This window comes from Lissotriton helveticus, chromosome 5_1 (assembly GCF_964261635.1).
Source record: "Lissotriton helveticus chromosome 5_1, aLisHel1.1, whole genome shotgun sequence".
NCBI lineage: Eukaryota > Metazoa > Chordata > Amphibia > Caudata > Salamandridae > Lissotriton > Lissotriton helveticus.
The window spans coordinates 1,761,843,978-1,761,870,139 of NC_136065.1; positions in this window are offsets into that span (position 1 = coordinate 1,761,843,978).

The window sequence follows — 26,162 nt, forward strand, 5'->3', positions numbered from 1 at the left end:
GGTGTATAATTAATGCCCTTTTATATGTATCTTTTTAGAGTTTATGTGGCTTACTCCAGAAGAAGGCGCTGGTTCGCCGAAACGCGCGTAGAGACCCATTCCGCCACTTATAATAATTGTTTTAAGTTTTCTAAACTTTGTTTACATAAAATGTTATAAATGTATGAATTTTATTGATATTGTATGATTCCAACTGTGTTTATTGTCCTTTTCTTCTTTTTATTTATGCTATCTGTTTTCTTATATGTTTTTAAAAAATTTATAAATAAAAACATGTACTTTTATAATAATGTGTAGCCAATTGTCCTTATGTATACTACATTGCCAAATATTAGTTGCCTAGGTTGTTCACAAGGAGTAATGTCAGTTCTACAAACACTGCTGGGCTCCCAAAGATGGATCGAACTTCGTCTGGCTACTTCTTCAACTGTGATGACTTTTCTTCAGATCTAAATGAACCTGAGCAAACGCCACCCATTTATAAAATAGAAAAGTTCCAACAATTAAATTCCTGGCTGATAAAGACTTACTTTGTGTCTCCTTGGCTGCATCTTTGGTTTGCATTAGGGATCCTGTTCCTGTTAATTTGTATTGGTATAGTAACTGTCTTTTTCCTACTACTGAATGGACAATACCTCCCACAATGGTCTGCAGTACAACCTGTGAACTTGGTCTTGAAACCTCATCCATCATCACACTGTGAACAAAGAGAACTGTCCCTAGTGAACATTATACCAGTTCCAGTACCTGGATGGTATAGTCTGGGATAGGGTTTCATATGATGTATTTGGTCCTACTGAACATTTGAAAATTCTACATGTATTTAAAATGTCATTGAATGATTACACTCTCTGATGATTGGGACATTGAGACTCTAAATACTACGCTCTAAAATTTATAAGAATCTGCTGCATTTTCTTACAGGGAACTGTACGAAGATACACCTGACTTCAACAGTATGTATTGTTACCAGCACTATGGTCATCACTTTTTACACAGAGCTAGTATTCCATGCACTGTAAACACTTGCCATCAATGGGAACATTGCCCAACACCACTTAACGGCAGTTCTGCCACATTAGTACAGACATTCACACACTTTTCAGGGTTTAATACATCAGACCCAATATCATATTATTATCAGCTTATGCAAACTAATGTACCCTCAAAGAAAATGATGCTGACAAATACCAAGCTCATATATTCTGCAACTTTTATCTCCCAACTATCTAAACAAGGTTTAAACTATTGGAGGGACATGATAGACATAAAATCGGGAAGGCTTTAAGTGGGTCTTTAGTGTGCACGGAGGTGTCGCTTCACGGAGCATGTAATGCTTCGAAGGCAAACTTATCTAGCTACTTGAAAGTCTCCCCAGCTGCAGTGATTCATCCAGTTTTTGAGTTACTTTCGAATGGGAGTTCTTTAATGCTGAATGATCATGGCTGTTGCGCAACGGCGCCAGGCATCACATATCTAGTTGCAGTAAACCTCAGGTTTGTTTACTGTAAGCAAGTATTGTTTCCCCGGTTCGCACAGTTAGGGAGGCACCACTGTGGCCTTCATTGAAGGTTTCCAGTATATGGTTTGATTCTCTAAGCACACTGAAAGCCATGTTGTTTCAACAAAATGTGACCTTAACTTCACCCCTAGAGACTTTTGGTCTCCTGGTTGCAAGGTCTACAGCAGAGATACAGGCCCTGGTCTGTAAGAACTTCCATATCCATCTCAGAGAAATGGTTCATCGTATCTTTAACATGTCTGATATGAGTGAGATCATACACTTATTTAAGCATCTTGCATCAGGCCTCTTAACCACCTTTCAGACCATCTTCGTAGTAAATCCAGGTTTCATAAACTCCATATTTGGAAGTGTTTTTGGAGGGCTTCCTTGGTCCTGCTATCGGTAGCGGGCATCCTGATTTTAATCATATTGATTCGCAATGGACGTCTCAATTCCTCAAGAAATTGAGAGAACACTGCTGGTAAGATGTTGTTGTGAGTGTATGGTGTTCTACCTGACTACGTCTTTGCTTAGAGAGCTGAATGACTATTGGTTCCTGTCTTTTAGACCGTTCTGGCTAGACTGTGTCTTGCCTGTGTTCTATTGCCTTTTCTGTGGATTTAGGTGCGTGTTGGACCTGTGTCTGACACTTCTAGCAGTTGCGCCGCCAGACATAGACGTGCTCCTGGAGCCTTGCACACCCACGTGTACAGTTCTCCACAGCATTTTCCCATGTTCATGATAGTATTTCTAGAGCCTTCAAGGGTTGCTTCAGCTCCTGTTGGAAGGGAAATCGGCTCTGCTCCAGAACAACAGGCATCAGTATCAGGCATGCTGGCATCTAATTCTTTCCCTGTGCTGCTACAGTAACTGGAGATTAACATCTTTGCTTACTCGACATGATACTGGAAGTTCTGGAGGGATTGCCACCTGCGGATACGATGTTCAGTGATGTTGAGTTTTCAGCACAGGATTCTTAAACAATCTGGCCTCTCCTGTGCTGGCAACCGTTTGGCAACTTTTTAAACATTATGACTCGAATTAAAACAGGCTCCCCCGCAAACCCCTGCCCCCCCCCCCAATTTTTTACAATGGCACTCCCATGCTCAACCACTCTCTGGAGTCTGGGTATATACCATCCAACCTAAAAGAAGCTAGAGTCATACCCCTTTTGAAGAAATCTGGGACAGACGCGGCCAATCTTATAAACTATAGGCTCATATCCCAGCTACCCTTCCTCGTAAAAGTCCTGGAGCAACATGTCCTAAAATCGCTCTCATCCTTCCTGGAAGACAATCAACTCCTCCACGCTCACCAAGCAGGCTTCAGAGCTCACCACAGCACTGTACTGGTCATGTTGTCTGTACTTGACGAGCTTAGAACCATGGCTAACAGTAAAAAGCCCAGTGACCTGATCCTATTGGACTTATGAGCTGCGTTTGATACTGTCAGTCATGAGAAACTATTGACCAGATTTTCAACCTTGGGCATCAGTGGTCGAGCGCACCAATGGCTCAAATCCTTTCTATCTGGCCGATCCCAAAGAATTCAGCAGGATGAGCAGACAAAATATAAAGGGTTGCTTAGTTGTGGTGTCCCTCAAGGCTCCGCTTTGTCTCCTCTACTTTTTAACCCCTTCCATGCTCATGACAAGGTCAGCTCGTCATGCAGTGCACTGCTCCTGTGCTAATGACGAGCTGACCTTGTCATGAACAATGGAAATCTGGAGAGTTCAGCACCCAGCGGGAATTGCCTTAGCACCAATGTGGTTAATAAATACCTGCAACCACTGATAGTAACCCTAGCTAGCATGGACTGTAAAATATTCAACTATGCTGATGACACTCAACTCCTCCTCAGCATAGACAACACCCCCCTTGCCCAGGCCCATGTCAAAAATGTGCTCAGATTTACAGTGAGTTGGATGTCAGCAAACTCACTGAAAATCAATACGGACAAAACAGAGGTCTTGGTCATCCCCTCTATTAACTCACCCTGGAATGATCACTTCTGGCCCCAGGAGCTAGGCCCTACCCCTACCCCCGTACTGGTTGTGAAAGTCTTGGTTTAAAAATTGATTCCGAGCTCTCAATGGCCAATCAAGTCACCTCGGTGGTCGGTACAGGCACCGGTCTGATCAGAAAAATGTGGAAACTCGCCCCCCTTTTGACCACCACCTCACTACAAATGCTAGTTTCGCCACCATCGTCTCAAGGCTAGACTACAGCAACGCCTTATACATGGGCCTCCCTCAGAAACTAGCTAACAGACTCCAGGTGGTCCTGAATGATACAGCAAAGCTGGTCTTCAGGCTTCCTAGAAGATCCCATGCCACCCCATTGCTACACAAACTACATTGGCTCCCTATTAGGTAGAGAGCGAAGTTTAAGGGCCTCTGCATCATCCATAAATCAATCTATGGCCTTGCCCCAACTTACATATTAGAACACCTGGAGGCCTATGTGCATGGCCGCACACTACGGTCTTCCAAAGCCTGTCGCCTATCCTGCCCTCGGTATAAGCTTACATCCAAAGGAGGCAGAGCCTTTTCTGTCTTAGCCCCCCAGCTTTGGAACGAGCGTCTCCGTAAGGAACCTTCCCTGCTTCGTTTCAGGAAACAGCTCAAAACTATCCTGTTCAGAGAATCACTTAGCACAACCTAACTCACACTCGACCCTGTGTCGTCTAGATGCCCACCTTCTCCCTCCCTAGCGCTGAGAGACCTGTTGGTGATTCAGCTCTATACAAACATCAATTAACAATAACAATAACAATAACTAAATTGAAGGTCAAAACTGACTTTGTTTTTGTTATTTTTTCCTTCTCTGCTCTAACTGAGCATAATGGCTTTCAATGTGCTCAGTGTAATAACAACAACATATACATGTTCAGAGGACCTTTCTGAACGCTTTTTAGGGGGAAAAATGACTGCTCTTTTATGAAAAAAATCATTCTTTCAAAGTGCTTTTAATATGTTTTATTGTAAATGATTTTTCTGCCTTTTTAAGAACATTAGCTGTATCATTGCCAAGCTGACGCTGTTGACCTTTTGATGAGGGCTGGGTGTCATGTACTTGAGGATAGTCCTGTCATGTATACCCATTTTTACATACAATGTCCCATCCACACGACAATAACAATTCTAAACAGGTGACCTTTTACCTAGTAACGTGGTCCTGTCTCTTCAACACCAGGCTCTCGCTATTCGATCATAATCCCTGTACATGACGTACATAAAGATGTCCTCAGGCACGGCATAATTATTCTGTATAAGGGTCACCACTTTTTTCATCCTTGGCCAACAGCCAGCTGTGCATTATCGCACATTTGTTTGGAAAAACATTCATGATTGTTTCTAAAACATTTATAGTTGTTTACAAAACATATCGATTCTAGAAGAAACCCTGGTGTGACCACTCTGGTATAAAAGGCCCTTATTTCCCCTATACAAATCAGAGGAGAATTCCTTCCAAGCTGGCACGTGGTCCTGCATGCTGAATCTTCGACACGCAACGGTCTGCCATCCCTTGCGGGGTGTCATCCTAGAAGCAGAGAGAGGTTCCTTTGTTCTCAACCATCAGGTGAGGGGGTAGTTCTTCCTTAGGGGTTCCTTGGCTACAGATACACATAGCTACATGCATATACATGCTACACACAAAGATCTAGGCCAGGTACATTTAGGCAAATTACTTAGGGCGCGCATTTTAGGAATATGCTAATTCTATTGTTTTCATCTGAACCTCTTATGTTCATCTTATCAACATTAGATCCAACATCACCTTTAATAAATAAAATTTACAAGGTATTTGTATTTAGAACATGGTGACATTTCTATTCAATAACAGCACAAATGTCTACATAGTTGTGAAGAGGTGCTCCAAAAAGGAAGGAGGGAGTGTTCAAAGATGTGCGATGGTCAAGGTTGGTGAAAAAAAGGGCTATGTGCAGTACATACATCAAAAACTAGTACTGAACTATCCAGCCACTTTGAAGGCTAAATATACATGAAAACCATAGTATTCTGATGACACAGTGAATCAATCGCTGTTGTCTGTACATGGAAACAAAATAAAAAACGTCAACGTTTCGACCCCAAGGTTTGAATCCTTACTGTAGTGTCTTCAACAGGACAAGGGGAGATACCTAGGGGTAGTTTACAATAAAATTGGCCTTGTTACTTGAGGTGATGGAAAAAATAATACTCTTAATTCATTAATCAAAGAAAGGCAATGTAAGTTACTCTTTGGTCCAACTGGAATAATCTGGGTGGAATACTTGAAACTTTTGGGCCCGCTGGCTCCTATGTCGTAGAAAAGAGCACTTGAATTTGATCAATGACTCTTTATGTGCTGAAAATAAATATTGAAAGTATATCAGTAACAGTATGACCTAGGATGTGGAAAATTACTGCATTAATTGCCGTCCCCAGTGCCCTAAAAAAAATGAGTAAACTTACTCAGTGTTTGTTCTGGAACATGGACCATAGTGAAAAGGCAGAATTAATCAAAAGCTCCATAAATGATCTAGTGAAGAAGCACATGAAAGAGTAATTAGCCTCACATAGTCCCTCCAAATATAGACGAGGAACCAATCAAGGAACACAGAAAGGAGGAGGGAAAGGAACATACCTCTGTGCTTGGTCAAGGTCAACCTGATATCTGGCAAGCGGGCCGTAGCAGAGTTTGGTTAAATACAGACTGCAGGGCTGTCAACATACACGTGCCAGATCAGCACGTAGTCCAATCAGCCGCTTGATGCTGATATAAACGGCCAATGTGGCGGATGTCAGCATGTGGCCTGACCTGTCATCCAATAGAGGGGGAAAGGCAGACCTAACCTTGGTCACAGCCGCCGGGTAGGGGGTTAGGAATCAAACTATAATTGTTTGCAGAACAGGGAGCGTGGAATATAAGAAACTGAGTATGCAATGTTAACCCATCAGTACAATATAAGCAATTGAAAGTCGGATGAGATCCAATCAGATCAGAAAGATTGCATGAATACTATCTCCCATATATTGATTTAACAATAAGGTGGCACAATAATGTAAAAGGATGGTATCTGAACACACAGCAAGGCAAAATTATTAGTTTGAACAGCCAAGACCAATCTATGGTATAACACTTCGGCAGCCAACTTTTTCAAGATACAATACAGAACACAAACAGTTCATTAATTTGAAAGACATAACAATTGTGCACTGGTGGCATCCAGTTCGTTTAACCCATCCCGGACTGTGTCTAAGGAGTGCATCCATTTGCATTCCCGGCTATTGAGAACTGAGTTGATGTAACCACCTCTGCTGCCCAACAAAACCTTTTCATGGTCCACCCATTTGATGCTTTCTGGTAAATGGCTCAGTGTCTGAAAGTGCTCTACCCATGGTGCCCCAACAACGCTACACCTAACCCTGCTACAATGTTGAAGGATTCGAACTTTGACCTTCCGGCGAGTCTGCCCTATGAGCATAAACCACGTCAGTAGTGTTGCAATTTGTGTGAGTTTTTAAGTCGACTGTGTGCTGTTTGCTGCTAAGTTGCCTTGTTTCGATGATTTAACTGCATTCTTTGCATCGGCTTCATTTATAATGGCCCACGATCTCAGGTAGGTGCCATAGAGTTTGAATCAAAGGTTGTGGTGGAGTCTCTACAAGTGAGTGGACCACATGGTCACGTATCTCTTTGCCCTTCTTGAATGAATGCATAGGAGGATCAACAAATTCTAGATCATCAGAGATCAGATTCCAATGTTGGTTTACAATCCATCTGATTGCGTTGCTGCGGGTACAATAGGTGGTGACGCAAATCATTCTGTTTATAGGATCATTGGTGCATGACTTTGCTGTTAAAAGAGTCCCTCTTGGGTTGAACCATGCCCTTTTCAGGCTCTTTTGACTATTCTCCTTGGGTACCCCCTCTCAATGAGACAATTGACGAGTCCCTCTGATTCTCCCAAGTAGTCCTCTTTGCATGAACAGTTCCAATGGATTCTGAGAAATTGCCCAAAGCCACTCCCCAAAGCCATGAAAGTAGGCAGGGTTTCCAGGGTCTATAGGAACGAGGTCAAAATTAAAAGGGCAATGGCTGTAGGAAGTAGGCCAAAATTAAAAGTGCAGTGGCAGTGTGGGGCAATGAAGCGCTGTCTATCAGGAGCAGGAGTATGGGGAGGTGGGAGTGTTGAGATAATGGGAAGAAGAGGTTGGACTGCATCTGGGATGACTGGGGACGTAACCAGGCAGCATAAACAGCACAGGAGGAGAAAGACACAACACTGCGGGTACCTGGTCAAGATACACTGTGTCAAAGCCAAAAGTTACGATCAACTGTAGTGGAGGGTGGTTCAGAAACAGGAACCAGGTTTGTCCCACTGGAAAGTTTACCTCCTGACTTGGTAATTTTTCTAGAGAAAGATCTTGTTCATGTGGTCATCAGCAGGTTGGACTGCAAGCTCTGCTATAGGCCTCATCATCATCGATCAGCTGGAGTGCAGTACCTTAGTGGGAACCTTAGCTTTGACAGGAAGTTAGAGGCTCCCAGCATCAATGACAGGAATGTTCAGAGAGGGCAAAGTCCAAAGTCACTGCCGAGGAAGGTCTTGCTGTTGGTCGACTGCTCCTAAATGCTGGCCTTGGTGGAATCCCTATATGTTCGGTTATAGAAACTTTTCTGAAAGTAAAACTTCTTCTAACAAGGCAAACAACTGATTCAACGGCGGTGGCCGTGGCTCGGCGACACTCCAGTGATAGACTCTGGCTCTTTTTACACACAGTTTGGAAAGGTTTCTAAGTGTCCATTCTTTCACTCTTGGGGGGCATGCAGAAGAATATACTGTATTACCAGCCAAGGGCCAGAGATTGAGAAACACCACTTGGGAGTGAGGACTCAAATGCCCAGAAGCCACCTGCACAGTCCAGGGAAAATCTATTTGGAAATGGTCAGCTGGGCTCAGCAGAGTCTTGCACCATTCTTCCTAGTCAGGGTAATGGGAATACACTTCTAAAATAACCCACGCTCACCCCCTTGGTAGCTTGGCATGAGAAGACTGGCTATCTCAGAGGCAGTGTGTAAAGCATTTGTGAACACATACAGTAATACAGTGAAAACATTACAAATGGACACCACACCCATTTAGCAAAATAGGTAAACTTTATTTAAACCAAAACGATAAACATCCACAATACAGTAATAAAAATATGACTTTCAAATGGTAGAAATAGTTCAGTTCAAGCAAATTGCAGATGCAACACTTTTCACACAAAGTACTTTGGATGTATCTTGCACACAAACAAAAAGGGCCACAGGGAAGGTGATGTGTCGGTTCCTTACACTCAGGGAAGGTGATGTGTCGGTTCCTTGCTCCGGGGGAGGTGATGCATTGGTTCCTTACTGCTGAACAGGGGAGGTGATGCATTGGTTTCTTACAGGAGAGGAGGTGATGCGTCGGTTTCTGACTGCTTGGGGAGTCGATGCGTCTGTTTCTTACTGCATCCCCCAACAATGTGACAGACTTGAAGCCTCGAAGCGATGATCTGGAACTATGCGTGGGTTCGTACAGCCAAACAGCAGGGCTTGCGTCGGAATCGGTGTGGTGATCTCTGACTTCGGAGATAGGTGCACTCGATGCAGCGTGATGAGATTTCTAGAGCCGCGGGCAGGCACAGCGACAATTTCTTCGACGATGTTTCGGAAACAGGTTCGGAGGAGTCACGCATCTCATTGTTGCATTGCTTTTCCAGCTCCCAACAGCCAGAACAATCTCCAGAGGCCCAGAACAGCTACAGGCCCCTCTTGGCAGAATTCACAGCACGAAAGTTCAGGGGAGCTGGGGGTGAAGTCTTTTTGCCCCTGAGAGTTCAAAACAGGAGACAAGCTCAGTTTCAAATCCTTGGAGTTCTTCCTGAAGCGGGGGACACAGCAAACAGCAGAGTCATTTTCCCTTTCCTTGCCAGAAAGTAGCCACTGCAGGCCAACCCCATACAGCAAATTAGCACAGGGTAGTATTTCTCCTCCTCAGCTTCTCCAGCTCTTCTCATTGGCAAAGGTTCCCTTTAATTTCCAAGAAGTTATCTAAAAGTCTGGGCCCCTTTTCTTATACAGTAAATCTCTTTGTTCTCTTTTGGCCCAGGGCTCTAAACCCAGTCCAAACTGAGGGGCCGATTAGGATGGCGGTTCTTCCGCATCCTCCGGGCCGGCGGAAGTGTCCGCCGGCCTGGAGGATGCGGAAAAACCGCGGCGGAGACTCCAAAGACCCACCGCCAAATTAGGATGGCTGGTGGGTCTGGAATTCCGTCCGCCGCTTTTCCGCCGCGGTCGGCTTCCAACCGCGGCGTAAAAGCTATAACATGGCAGGCGGTGTCTATGAGACACCGTCCGCCATATTATGATGTTGGTGTAAATATGCTTTTCCACGGCGGCTTTTCCGCCATGGAAAAGCATACGGACATTCACTTTGGGGGCCCGTTGCGGGCCCCCTGGGTGAATGGGGGGTGGGGGGTGCACATGGGGGGTACCTATGGTACCCCCCTGCATTTGCGTACACAAAGCAGCAGGCACCGTGCGGTGCCTGCCGCTTTGTGCATGTAAATGCAACACATGCATTTTTAACATTGCGGCGGGTGCAGCTTGAAGCTGCACCCGCCGCAATGTTAAAAATAGAGGATGTGACCGCCACCCTGGCGGTCACATCCTAATTGACATGGAGGGACCGCCGCTGCCCATGCGGACGGTCCCTCCTACTCAGGGGTGGCGGACGGACGCAAGTCCGTCCGCCATCCTAATCGGCCCCTAGTTTTGGGGGCACTTTGCAAGTGCACAACAACCTCCATTATCAGTGTGAGCCCTGGCTCCAGACCCACCACATGGGGGTGGAGCCATCATTGTGGAAGGCAGGCACAGGCCTCTTCAGGTACAGGTGCTACTCCTCCCACCACTCCAAATACAGACCAGGCCTATTCAGCCTAGTGCTGACTCATCCAGATTCTCTGGAGTCACTGCACATCCCCAGCCCCTGTCACTCCAAAGCCAGACAGTCAATACACATTCTAGGAGAGGCACACTGGATGGCTTAGCAAGAAAATACCTACTTTCTAAAAGTGGTATTTTCAAACACAGAATGTTAAAATCACCCTCAATAAAAGATGCATGTTAACATTCAGAGTTCAGGCACACTAAACTTTATTTTGCTATTAGGTTCGCAGGGGCAGTTATGCTTACAAGATGTTATAAGCAAACTCCCCATTCTATCCTATGGGAACAGATAGCCTTACAATAGTGAAAAGCGAAATTGGTAGTTTTTCACTATTAGGACTTGCCAAACACATCAGGGCTTGTCCTACCTTTCACATACACTGCACCCTGCCCACAGGGGTACCTTGGGCCTCCCTTAGGGGTGACTAACATGTACGAAAAGGGAAAGTTAGGGCCTGGCAAGTGGGTGCACTTACCAGGTCGACATTCCAGTACTAGACTGCACACATGCTCTGCAAACAAAATCTCAGCTCAATGCCAAGAAGACGGAGGTCCTGATCGTGGGCAAGCAGAGCAACCTTTTGGGCGATAACTGGTGGCCCCCAGAGCTAGGCATCACTCCTATCCCGGTTTTGGAGGTTAAAAACCTAGGTGTCTGGCTGAACCCGACCCTTTCTTTTTGTGGCCATACAAAAAGAGTAGCAGCGACCTGTTTTGGGATTTTACGTGGTCTGAGGCCCGTATTAAAATTCTTTGATGCCCCCACTAGGCAGTTGATTATTCAGGCAACTATCTTGTCCCGACTTGGTTATGCCAGTTCCCTCTTGTTAGGGGCTAATCAAGCGGAAATTGCCCCGTTACAACGTGCACAGAATGCTGCGGCCAGGGCCTTGGTAGGTTTACCAAGGTTCTGTTCCCCAAAAGGAACAATTCGTGCACTTCACTGGCTACCGATGGCGCAAAGGATTGACTTTAAGACCTTATGTCTCTCCTTTAAGATCCTCAAATTGTCCTCCCCTAGGATTCTTGAGAACTTTCTTATCCCTTACATTCCGTCTCGCTCTTTGAGGTCTCTTGGTCAAAATCTGGTCGTTGTCCCACGCTTTAAGATTTGCAGAGTAGGTGGACGATCCTTTCGTGTTTTGGCCGCAAAACTCTGGAATTCACTTCCATGCCATATTCGTGCCTTGGAGGACTTACTTAAGTTTAGGAAGGCTATCAAAGCTTTTCTGTTCCCCTCTGAATGCTAGGATTTCTTCCTTCTGGTTCTTCTGTTGTTCTGTGTAGTGTTATGTTTCTTCTGCCTATCCTAAGCACCGGGACGCCCCTTTGCTGGGGCAGCTGTGCGCTATAGAAGTTTGCGTAACATAACATAACATAACATAACATAACAATTGCAGGTCTGAGCTACATTTACAGGCTGCTTATGTGGGTGGCACAATCAGTGCTCCTGGCCCACTGGCAGCATTTGATTTACAGGCCCTGGGCACACACAGTACACTGTACTAGGAATTGACTAGTAAATCAAATATGCCAACCTTGGAATCACCAATCTGTAACGACAATTTACCAAGGGAGCACTTGCACTTTGGCACTGAACAGCAGTGGCAAAGTGCCCAATGTTTGATGTTTGATGTTTGATGTTTTTTGGTTTTTGTATAGCGCACATACACTCCATGGAGCATCTTAGCGCTTCTGATTTCACTGCAAAGATGAATTATCTGGGGGTAGTAGCTGAGCTTTGGATGTCCTTAGACTAGAGTCTTACATTTTGCATCAGATAATCCATAAATCCATGTTTTTAGGAGTTTTTTATAAATTTTTTCAGACGGTGATGCTCTAAGTTTAGCTGGCAGTGCATTCCAGGCCTTAGCGCCTAGGACTGCTAGGGATTTGCCACCCTTCGTGGTCAGTCGAAACTTGGGTATGGTCATTAGGTTAGCAGTAGCTGATCTGAGTTCCCTATTTGGGAAATATCTGTGAAATTTGTTTGACAGATATTTGGGTCCGCACTTATGAAAGCCTCTATATGTGATCAGAAGCACTTTGAATAGTATCCGTTTCTGGATGGGAAGCCAGTGCAACGCATTCAGAGCAGCTGATGCGGAAGATTTCCTAGGCCATCTTAAAACAAGCCGGGCCGCCGCATTTTGAATCATTTGCAGTTTGTGCAGGGTAGATTTAGCAGCTCCTGCATACAAACTGTTGCAGTAATCGATTCTCGATGTTATGAGAGCGATTGCAACTGTACGGCGGGCGGCCAGTGGGAGGTAATCAAAAAATTTTCTGAGGCCCTTGATTAAGTTGAAGCAGACACCGGCCACTTCTTTGGATTGCTGTTTGAAAGACAGCATATCATCAAATTTTATACCCAGGTTGCGTGTAGCCCTGATGGTATTGGGAGGGGCTTCTGCGTCTGATGGCCAGCATGTGCGAGGGGAGAAGATGTTATTTTTCCCGAAGGGCAGTATCTCTGTTTTCGCAGAGTTGCACTTAAGATGGTTATTGTGCATCCATCCAAAAGTCGCAGTTAGACAGTCTTTCAGTATCTGTTCGGCCTTTCCTGTATCTTCATCCAAGACCAGGACCAATTGGGTATCGTCTGCATATGCAACCGTGGTTACATTATGCGTGGCAATTAGGTTGATCAGGGGTGCCATATATAAGTTGAACAAGGTAGGGCTCAGGCTAGAGCCCTGTGGCACCCCTGACCTAACCTCCTTCTCCTCTGAGTAGAAGTGTCCCAGTTTGGTTATTTGTTTTCTGTGGAGAAGAAAGTTTGTGAACCATTTCAACACGGTGCCCCCAATGCCTGCCTCAGCTAGGCGATGTAATATATATATAAGCACCTAGACCAGCAAAATGAAGTCCAACACATAGCAAAAACACAGGAGGCAAAGGCAAAAATACAGGGGAAACCTACGCCAATGATGCCAGGTCTAACAGTCTGATATCCCGAGCTTCTGAACATGAATGTTGATCCTCCGATCAGGTTTCCCCTTTGGGAGGAACTTCTGTCGCAGCAGCGGGGGAGGTTCCGCCACCTGAACTTGTCAGCTCTGCCTTCTTGCTTGGAGATTTTGTGGCAGCAGTTGATAACTTTCGATTTCTCCTGATGTCTGCAATGTTAGGTGTTCCTCCACCAAGATGGTTTAGGCCAAAGTACTGCAGAAGATATGTGATGTGTACTAATTGATGGGCACAGGTACCACAGGGGAACGTAGGTGGTTGTTCCATGTGAACTGGGTTATGCCTTAGCTCTGGAGAGACTACACAGTGAACATAGGCAGACAGAGTGTAAGGAGGTGTTGGGGAAGTTTGTTCTCCTCGTCTGTGTCCATGAGATAGATGTAGAAGATGGTCTTCCTGTAAAAAACCAGGGGGTAGATTTATGATGGGAATGCGCCACGTTTGCGTCACGCAACTGCGGCGTAAACGTGGCACATCCCTACGACCCATTTACAACGTGACGCATCTAGGCAGATGCGTCACATTGTAAAGCCCTGCGCCACTTGTGGGCGTTCCGGCGCAGGGTGGGCGTTCCGGGGCAGGTGCGCCTCGCAAAAGTGGCTGAGTGAAATCTATAAGATTTCACTCAGTCACTTTCAGGCCAATGCTGCGTCAAAACCCTGCGCCTGCTTGAAGCAGGCGTAGGTCTTGACGCAGCATTTTAAAGATGGGGCACCCCCGAGCCTTGCTGGAGCTGCATCGCGCTTGCGACGCAACTCCAGCAATGCGCCACCTTTACGGCACAGATGCGTCACGCATCTGTGTCGTTTTTGCCCCATGGTGCACCGCATTGTAAATGCGGCGCACCATGGGTGGCGGAGCAGCGGCGCAAAATAACTGGCGCATCCCTGGGGATGCGCCAGTTATCATAAATCTGCCCCAAGATTTATTGCATGTTTGACTGAGTCCTAAAGTGCACTAAGGCAGTAGTGACCAAGATGTTGGACTTGGGGGGTGACTAAGCACTATTGTAGCTCTTTTACCAGTGCAGTGTTAGTGGTGTTCACGTAAGAATCAATGGAGCTGCGGTTCTGTGGACTACCAAGGCCTCAATGAAGTCACCAAGACCGATGCACATCCAATTCCCAGAGCTGATAAGCTTGTGGACTGTTTAGATTCCGTAGACTACTTCAGCACCTTTGACCTGACCAGTGATTAGCACCAAGTACCAAGGAGACTACTGCATTTTTGGCACCATAAGTGTTTCACCAATTCAAGGTAATGTCCTCTGAGTTTAAGAAGCTCCTGTCACTTTTCAACCCCTGGTGAACCATGTTCCCACCGGATTGGAAGAGGTCTATGTGGCCTCCATAGATGATATTGCTGTGTTCATTATTTTGTGGGTGGACCTGAGACACCATAAATAGATGTTTGACAGGATCCAGTTAGTGAAGCTGAGCATTAACGCAACGATGTGCTAGGTGGGGCAGTCCACTGTAGCCTACCTTGGGTATCAGTTTAGCAACAGGAAGATGTACACATTTGAATCAAAAATACAGTTTGCGTTGGAATTGGAAGTGCCCACTACTCAGACAGAAATGAGAGCCTATTCGGTACTTGGTGACTTTTAAAGACAATGGGTAGCTAACTACCTACTTTGACATTTCCTGAACAGTGCTTTGTTGTGCCAAAATCCAACATTACAAAATCTTTCTTCCCCTGATCCGAGCTCTGGGTTAACACCTGAGATCTGTCTAAGGAAATGAGGAACTACCCCTGCAAACCAGTTCAGGAACAGGTTTTTCCTGCACTGGGATTGGTGCACCTCTGACTACTTTGACAATGGCAGGAGCATGAGTGTGAGTTACTTTTGCCTGTGAAAGGGGCTGGCCCTTTGAAGTTTGTACAGTTGGTGGGCACATTCCCCATGCCGTTCTGTCAGAAGGATGTCACACTTCCACCCAGCCAAGGCCCTTTTTTAGGTCGAGCCTAGTGGCAGCGCGCAATTGCTCCTCGCTCTGCGAGATTGCTATATTAGAGAATGGGAGAGAAGCCAAGTCCACTCTCCTCCCATATTTTTCATTGAGTTGTGTCATTGTCTTTCATAAATGCTACCTTCAGATTCGTTAATAGGTTTGTTAGTCTCTCCTTAGTACGGTCTTGTCTTCATTTGTACCTCCCATGGCGACTGGCCCCTTTACTTCGGTTGTTTCACGGGACCTGTTATTTAGTCTGTAATCACTATTTACTTTATTGAGTTTCTCGTACTACAGGCCGGACATGCTCTTCTTCAGCTTCAACAATTTTTTTTCTTTTTTTTTTGTGGTCCTCATGTAACCATTATGCTTTAAGTTCAAAGATGAAAGGGCATAGACCCAACCAGGATAATACAGCTTACTACCCGGTTACTCCAATAGGAAAGATATAGTTTATCACTGGGTATACCAATAGCTGTTCTCCTGGGTGGTGAATAGCACCTTGACTTCTAAAGGCAGGTGCTATAACTGGGGTATTCTCACCACCAGAGCAACCTATGGGGCATAGTTTTAATCATCAGATCATAAAGGAAAAAAAACCAGCTGTGCAAAACCAGGTAGGTAACAGGATAACTTAATTTAGATAAAACACCCAACCAAGTAGCAGTGAAAACAGCAAACCGGCGAAAAAGCGAGAACAATACATATCATGATGCATTTGAAATCTGTTTCTTAGGCCAGTCATCCCATATTTCCAAATATTTCTTTCTCTTTTTCTGCTAACTTGTACGGTCAAATTGGGAAATCCTCGGAATTGAATAAATCCATTCTTCCTCCGTAGGGGGGCAGGGAAGAAACCATTTTATACATAATTCCCTCCGTGCAAGCCGGATCAGAACAAAGAAAAGAGCTTGATGGTTTTTAGTTAAGCTTTGATTATCTATTACACCCTGGAAAGTGGAAACACTCCAAAAATTACAGAGGACGTTCTCAGCTTACTCTTTTGCCCAAGAATACCAGAGATCGTCTTACCCACTTTTTGCCAAAAGGGTTGGATGATTGGGCAGGACCAAAACATGTGAACCTCGTTGGCATTAATGTCTCCATATTTCAGGCATTGCTTGGTCTTACGGCTCGCCATTTTTGATAGTTTCGATGGAGTTCAGTATGCCTTATGAACTGTAAAGATATGATTCTTCTTTAATGGTGCAGATTTCACATTAGATCATAAAAAAGACATAGATACTTGCCCCATATTTTCGAGATCTTCATCCGGTACATCTTTCTTCCAGGGCTCGCTAAACATATCTTTCATCTCTTAACCAGTTCGGATTAGCATCCAATACCGATTGCTTGCTTGCAGAATTTAGCAACCAAGTCCCTGTTCCCCTCGAGCTCCTTCCCTAAAGATTTTACCCAACTTGACAATTGGAAGTGTCTAAACCTGAAGACCAAGTTCTCACAAATCTCTGAAAGATGTTGCCAGGAAATGATTTCCGTATCTATGATAAGTTGCCCCCACCTGCAAATACCATACGTTCTAAGCGGAACCACGAGAGTATCTACCAAACAGGCTAGTGTACCAGGAGAATCCCATTTAGGCGCAGCATCGTTGTAGTAAGGTATTTTCAAAAACCATCTCACTCGAGACCAACGTTTTATGGCTGCTTTGAGTACTTTCAACCTCAACTTCTTGAAAAACTTAGGATGGTCAAATTTTAGAAGAAAAAAATCCATTTGATAAGAGACACTAGTCGTGAGAGCCTGAAAGAGCGGGGAAAAGACTGAGGTATCCATAAGCAACTGCAGAAAGTTCTTTATGTGGAATGCGCAGTAGTACAAATATAGCTTGAGGGAAACAATACCTCCCTGTGCCTTCCTCTTTCTAAGTTTCTTTAGGGATGTTCTTGTTTTTTTGTTTCCCCATATAAAGCTGGAAAACATCCCCTGAATTTTTTTAAACCAGCTCTTTGGCAATTATAGCGGTATAGTATTAAATAAGAAAGTAAATTTAGGGCGGACAGACATTTTTAGAAGGTTAGACCTACCCAGATGGGAAAGTGCGAGAACCCCCCAAGCATTTAGCTAGTATAGTGGTGACTTTTTCAAAATTACTATGTGCTAGCTTATCAAGATTATGGACTATTTGTACTCCAAAATATCTAATTTCTTGTTTAGCGAGGTTGCTCCTGTAGTGAATATTCCATTTCATTATGTCCGATTTTTTGCTGATAAAATAAATACCCGGACGCCCTTCCAAAATACTCCAAATACTTGCAGATCGCAGGGAGTGACTGCAATAGGTCTCCTGTCAGGATCATAAGATTGTCTGCATATAGCCCAATTTTTTTTTCCAGCCGTTACACCTAAAAGGGCAGATATTCTGACACGATCTTAATTTGCAAGCTAATGGTTCTATGTAGATATTGAAAAGGAGCGGAGAAAGTGGGCAGCCCTGTCTTGTTCCTCTACCTATTTGAGTGACCTAGTGAGATTTCCATTGACAAGGACCCTGGCAGATGTACTTTTGTACAAAGCCTTGGCTGCTACTAGCAAGGTTCCTCCCAAGTTAACCTTGTGGCCGTCGGATAGTGCAGTCATGGGCTCTCGCTTGATCCTGGCGGAGTTAAGCAGCTAGTAGCATTACCAGGGTGTGGCGGTGCGTGAAGGGACTGGAGGCCGGTGGTTGGTCTCAGTGGTGGGGGAAATCTCTTTGTCTGTTTTGGCGGACCTGTTACGAGGCTCACTTCTCGAGCTGGAGACACGGCGAAGGAGCGCTGGGAGCTGGCAGCAGCGCGGATAGCAAGCAGCAGGCGCGCGGCCGCCAGGGTCCTCTTCCAGGGCGGTGGGTCTCAGACTGCAGTGCTGACCTTGCCGGGTGTTTTCAAGGGGCACTTCTCGGACGCAGCCAGCTCGAGCCCCACAGAGGTTGATTTACACAGCTTTGGTAGTCGGACGGTACTCCGGGTAGTAGTGGAAAATGGCCTGCATAACCACCAAAAGAGCCCGGTAAGAAGAGGCAAGAAGGGGGATCGGGGAACAATAAAGAAGGGAGGGGAGGGTGACATAGCGCAAGTGCAGCAATTAGTGAGGAAAAAGGAGCTGACAGAACTACACACTGAAATATTCTAAATAGATATACCCTTAGGAGTAGGGATATCTGGGGCAAGAATCAGCTCTTTCAGAGCCTCAAACAAGGGAAATAATAACCCCCACGGTGAAAGTCAACCCCCCAAAAAAGCTGGGGGTCTGCCCTAACTCCTGCCTTTCTCAAGATAAAAGAGGGTCCGTATAGAGGATTACCTCGCTTAAAGGCAGGAATAAATCAACCAGAAGTAACCCTGCGAGTACTCGAGTAACTCCATCACTCCGCTCTTATTTTAAGGTCCAGGCCCAACTATCCTTGCCAAATCAATCTACTCAGTCAACTCAGTGTGCTCGGGCTGGTGCTACGGATCTTGTTGGTTCACCTAGCGAAAGCGAGGTAACTATGAATAGGGCTCCTATCTCTGTGCAGTCAAACTCCCTGGAGCCGCAAAAGTCAGCAAAACATGGAGGGACTGGAAGCAGAGACAAGCTCTGTTTTTATGACAAATGGATTTACTCCCTTATCCTCTTTAATTGCATCAGGGAATGATAATGCCGGCCCTTCAATCGAGTGTAGGGCTGAGACTCCATCTTATCACACAGCCCAACAAAGAAATGAACAAGAGAGACCAGAAACAGTTGTTAACCCAGAGGTTTAATCCACCACAGATGGCCTTCTAGCAACCTTACTTTCCCAATTGAGAGAAACATTTGCAATCTCTGAAAGTAATCAAACAAAAATTCAAACATTCAGTGAAACATTGGAAGGAGAAATAAATGATATGATGGAACGAGTTGAAGCAGTAGAGTCAGCTCTGGAATATCTCTCCAACCAAGTGGGAAAAAACTCTTCTGAAATATCGAGACTGATACAAAATGACAAAGATCTGAGAGATAAACTCGAGACGCTAGAAAACAATGCTAGAAGGAACAATATCAGGGTCCTGAATGTTACGGAAGAGAAGGAAGGGAGTGACATAAGGTCCTTTGTCATTGACCTCTTCAAGGAATTCTATCCAGACATGGAAAGGAAGACCCTGGAAGATGACATTCAGAGAGTGCATCGCGACAACTACTCCAGAAAGACCAGGAAAGAAAAACCTGAGAAAAATCTTGGTTAATTTTAAAACTTACTAAATAAAAGAAAATTCTTATCAGGTGGTTTAAAAGCAGGGTAGCATAATAAGGGGGACTGGTCCTTCCGGGTGAGATCAGACATTTCCCCCAGCACACTAGATAGGCAGTGGGAGTTGGGGAAGTATATCCCAGAGTTGAGGAGTCTGGGTGCTACAGCAAACCTACGCTTCCCTGCCTCTCCTAAAGTGATGTGGGACAATAAGATGCATAATTTTAGGGACCCACATGAAGTTAGTTCCCTGATTGATCAGATCAAACTAAAAACACACACAAAAAACAAATCTTAAAATCACTGCCTAGGTAGAGCGAGAGTCCGAAACAGAGGTAGTATATATACCTCTGGCATTAAGGGTGGGTTCCCAAGGTTGGGTTGGGTTGGATGGGGGGGTCACAAGGGTAGGAACATTTCAGAAAATACTGGTTTTGAGTTTAAGCACAGGGTGGGGAGCATGTGGGGAAAAAAAGAAAAAATTGTCCTCATGTACAAATATTGCCCAAGAAATTCGACATAGCATGAATAATTGTTCAGCTCTTTCCATTCTCTATGATAGATAGGGATAAGTCAGAAAAGTTAAAAACCCTAAAAATCATATCATGGAATGTGAATGGACTCAGGGTTCTCGCCAGGAGGAGGAAAATGTTGGACTATCTAAGACTCTCAGATAATGATGTGATTTTTATTCAAGAGTCACATTTGTTGAAAGAAGAATTAACATTAATAAAAAAAAAAAAATGGTTGGAGCATTGTATTTGCACAACTCAGTCATGCACAATAAAAGGGGGACCCTCCTGTTTAAGAAAAACTCCCAAGTTATATTAGGGGACTGTTATGTTGACCCTCTAGGAAGGTGGGCAATCACTAGAGCAAATATAAGCGGTTCATGGTTGACCTTTGTGAGCTATTGTGGCCCAAACCTAGACGACCCTACTCCAATACGTACCTTATTTCTACAACTAGTTAATATAAATGACCCTATCATATTGGGAGGGGATTTTAACCTAGTTTTGGATGCTACCCAAGACTCGACCTCAGTGAGAGCTGTGACAGCTTCCCATTACACGAGAACGGCCCTGAAACAGCTAATGACAGATATGGGGCTGGTAGATATTTGGAGAAAGATGAGTCGTAGAAGAGGTACAGTAGGAGGAAACTATACCTTCCATAATAAAAAGTGTGGGCACTATTCAAGAATTGACTTTTTCTTGGGCGATTATTTTACATGTAAAAACACTATTAAGGTTAGGCATGTTCCAGAACATTTGTCTGATCACTCTGCAGTGGTCTTGGAAATTATCATTACTCAAAGACCATCTTCCCGTAGATAGACACTTAATCGTTCCCCACTGCAGGAGTCCTCAATAATAGAAAAATTAAAGGATACAACTAAAGAGTTTTTTTAATTTGATCTCAACTCTGCTGCTCCTCATGTGGTCTGGGATTCATATAAGGCCTACATAAGGGAGATCTTAAGAACTTTATCTTTTGTTGTATCAAAGAAAGTGAGAGAGGAAATTAAAGTCTTAGAGGCAGCAATATTTATTAATCAAACAGCGCTAGCACAAACACCAGGTAATTTAAACATCTTATAAAATTTAAACTTAGCAAAACATAGGCTGATGGATTATCTTGAACTAATAATCAAAGGAAAGTGGGAAGCCAGCAGACTAGCTAACCAAGAATATGGGTAGGGATGTAGTAAATTACTTGCGTGGAAGGTAAAGATGGACCAATCAAGAAATTTGATGAAAGGACCTCAGATGTGCGAACTCGGAAGAGATTATTACTGATGATCTTGTAATTGGAGAAGCGTTTGCTCAATTTTTCCAAGACCTCTACACAGAGGATTCAACGTTAAGTGAAAATTCTATGGAGGAGTTCCTCCAAGACTTAGATCTTCCCTCTTTCCAGCTCCAAAAAATAAAATCAATCTGAGTTGTCCCATAACTTCGGAAGAAATTCTCCAAGTAATAAGTATGTTGAAAAAGGGGAAAGCTGCATGCCCTGACTCTATCCCAAATGAGATTTATGTCATCTTAAAAGAGGAGTTAGTTCCATTTTTGCTTGAACTATTCAACTCTGCTTACATATCCGGTCAAGATCTTCCGAAATCTTGGGATGAGGCTACGATAACGATACTTTTAAAACCAGAAAAGAACCCAAGAGTCTGTGAATCTTACAGGCATATCTCTTTGTTAAATAGTGATTATATACTTTATACCCAGATTTTAACTAAACGTCTGGACAAGGTGATGGGTACTTTGATATACTATGGCCAGAAGGGTTTTATGAAGAGGAGTCAGCTTTCTAAATTAACCCATGAACTAATAGGGGCAATTGATATGGCACAGACTTAGGAGATCCCTCTAGCAATAGTGACTTTTGACGCTGCTGAAGCGTATGATAGGGTTAGCTGGCCCTTTTTATAGCAACACCACTAATACCAATACCGCCACCACCAATACCACTATCACCAATACCACCAACACCAATAAGACCCCCACCAATACCGCCATCACCAATACCACCACCACCATTACCACTATCACGAATACCACCAACACCATTACGACCCCCACCAATACCACCACCACCAATACCAGTACCACCACCACCAATACCACCACCACCAATACACCACCACCAATACACTACCATGAGTACACCACCACTACTAATGCCACCACCATCAATACCATCACCTTCACCAATACCACCACCACAATACCACCACCACCAATACCACCACCACCAATACCATTGCCAACAACACAAACAATACCACCACCACCACCACCAATACCACCAACACCAATAACAATACCACCAATACCAATGCCATCAATACACCACAAATACCACTACCATCACAACCAATACCACTACTACCAATACCATCACCACCAATACCAATACCACCACCACCAATACCACCACCCATACAACCACTGCCAATACCACCACCAAAACCACCGCCACCAATACACCACCACCAATACCACCACCACCAATACCAATACCATCACCAGCAATACCATCACAATTAATGCCACTAATACCACCAATACCACAACCAATTAAAGCACCAATACCACCACCATCAACAATACCACCACCACCAATACCACCATCACTGCCAATACCACCACAAATAAAACCACCATCACCAATACCACCACCACCAATACCACCACCACTAATACCACCACCACCAATACCACTGGTAATGCCAATACCACCACCAACATGACCAATACCACCACCACCAATTCCACTATCACCAATACCACCAACACCAATACCACTCCTACCAATACCACCACCACCCAATACCAAAACCACCACCACCAATACCACAACAACCAATGCCACTAATACCACCATTACCACCACCAATTAAAGCACCACCATCAATACCACCACCACCAATAACACCACCACCACCAATACCACCAACAATACCACCAATAACACCACCACGATCAATACCACCATAACCACCACCACTAAATCAATACCACCACCAGTACCACCACCAATACCACCACCATTACTAATACCACTGCCAATGCCAATACCACCACCACCAATACCACTATCACCAATACCACCAACACCAATACCACCCCTACCAATACCACCACCACCAATACCAATACCAATACCACCACCACCACCAATTCCACCACCAATACCACCTCCAATACAACCACCATTACCAATACTACCACCATCACCAATACAACCACCACCAATACCACCACCAATGCCACCACCACCACAAATATCACCAATTCCACCATTGCCACTACCACCATTAATACCATCACCACTACCGATACCACCACCGCCAATAGCATCACAAATACCACCAATAGCAGTACCACCAATACCACCACCACCACTTATACCACCACCACCACCACCAATACCAACACCAATAACACCACCACCAATATCACCACTGCCACTACCACCACCACCAAAACCACCACCATCAATAACACCACCAATACCATCACCACCAATACCACCACCACCCATCCCATACCACCAATACAAGCACCAAACCAACACCAGAAATACCAATACCACCAATAGCACCACCACCAATGCCACTAATACCACCAATACCACCACCAATACCACCACCACTAATACCACCAGGAATACCACCAGCACCACTACTACCACCAATACCACCACCAATACCACCACCACCAATAACACCACCACCAATACCAATACCACTAATACCACCAATACCACTACCACCACCAATACCACCACCCCAATGCCACCACCAATACCACTGCAAATACCAATACCACCACCAATACCACTACCACCACCACCAATAGCACTACCATAAATACCACCACCACCAATTCCACCACCACTAATACCACCAGGAATACCACCAGCACCACTAGTACCACCAATACCACCACCAATACCACCACCACCAATAACACCACCACCAATACCAATACCACCAATACCACTACCACCACCAATACCACCACCCCAATGCCAATACCACTGCAAATGCCAATACCACCACCAATACCACTACCACCACCACCAATAGCACTGCCATCAATACCACCAACACCAATACAATCACCATCAATACCACCACCAATACAGCCACCACCAATACAACCACCACCAATACCACCATCAATGTCACCACTACCACAAATACCACCAATACCACCATCACCAATACCACCACCAATACCACCACCACCAATACCACCACCACCAATACCACCACAAATACCATCAATACCACCACCACGACCACCAAAAATACCATAAATACCACCACCAATACCACCACCACCAATACACTACCACCAATACCACCACCAATGCCACCACCAGCAGAAATACCACCACCATCAATGCCACCACCTCCACCACCACCAACATCACCACCACAAATACCACCCCCACCAAACCACCACCGACAATACCACCACCACCGATACCACCACCAATCCTCCACCACCACCAATACAACCACCAATACCACCACCACCTATACCAATAACACCACCACCAATACCAGCACCATCAATGCCACTAATACCACCAATACCACAACCAATTAAAGGACCACCACAAATACCACCACCACCAACAATTCCACCACCACTAATACCACCACCACCAATACCACCATCACCACCAATATAATCACCAATAAAAAACAATACCACCTCCACCAATACCACCACCACCACCAATACCACTGGCAATGCAAATACCACCACCAATAACATCAATACCATGACCACACATACTATTACCACCACCACCAATACCACTATCACCAATACCAACAACACCAATACCACCACCACAAATTCCCAAAACACCACCACCAATACCACCAAAACCAATGCCACTAATACCACCAATACCACCACCAATTAAAGCTCCACCATCAATACCACCACCACCAACATTACCACCACCACCACCACCAATACCACCACCACCAAAACCACCACCACTAATACCAATTCCATCACCAATACCACCACCACCAAAATACCACTGCCAATGACAATACCACAACCAATACCGCCACCACTAATACTAATACCACCACCACCAATACCACTATAACCAATACCACCAACACCAATACCACCCCTACCAAACACACCACCACTAATACCAATACCACCACCAATATAACATCCAATACCACCACCATCACCAATACAACCACCACCAATACCACCACCAATGCCACCACCACCACAAATACCACCAATTCCACCATTGCCAATACCACCACTAATACCACCATCACTATCGATACCGCCAACATCAATGCCACCACAAATACCACCAAATTCACCACCACCAATACCAATGCCACCAGTACCACCACCACCATCAATACCAACACCACCACCACCAATAACACCACGGCTACTACCACTACCACCACAACCGCCACCATCAATAACACCACCAATACAATCACCACCAATACCACTACCACCAATTCCACCACAATCAATGCCACTAATACCACCAATACCACAACCAACTAAAGCACCACCAACAACAACAATACCACCACCACCACCAATATCACCATCACCACCACCAATACCATCACCAATAAAACCACCAATACCACCACCAGTACCACCACCACTAATACCACCACCAATATCACTGGCAATGCCAATACCACCACTAATAACCATACCACCACCACCGATACCACTATCATCAATACCACCACTACCACTCCTACCAATACTACCACCATCAATACTAAAACCACCACCACCAATATCACCACAATCAATGCCACTAATACCACCAATTAAAGCACCACCATCAATATCACGACCACCAATACCACTAATAACATCACCACCACCACCACTAATACCAATACCATCACCATTACCACCACCAATACCAACACCACCACCAATACCACTGCCAATGCCAAAATCACCACCAATACCACCACCACTAATACCAATAACACCACCACCAATACCAAC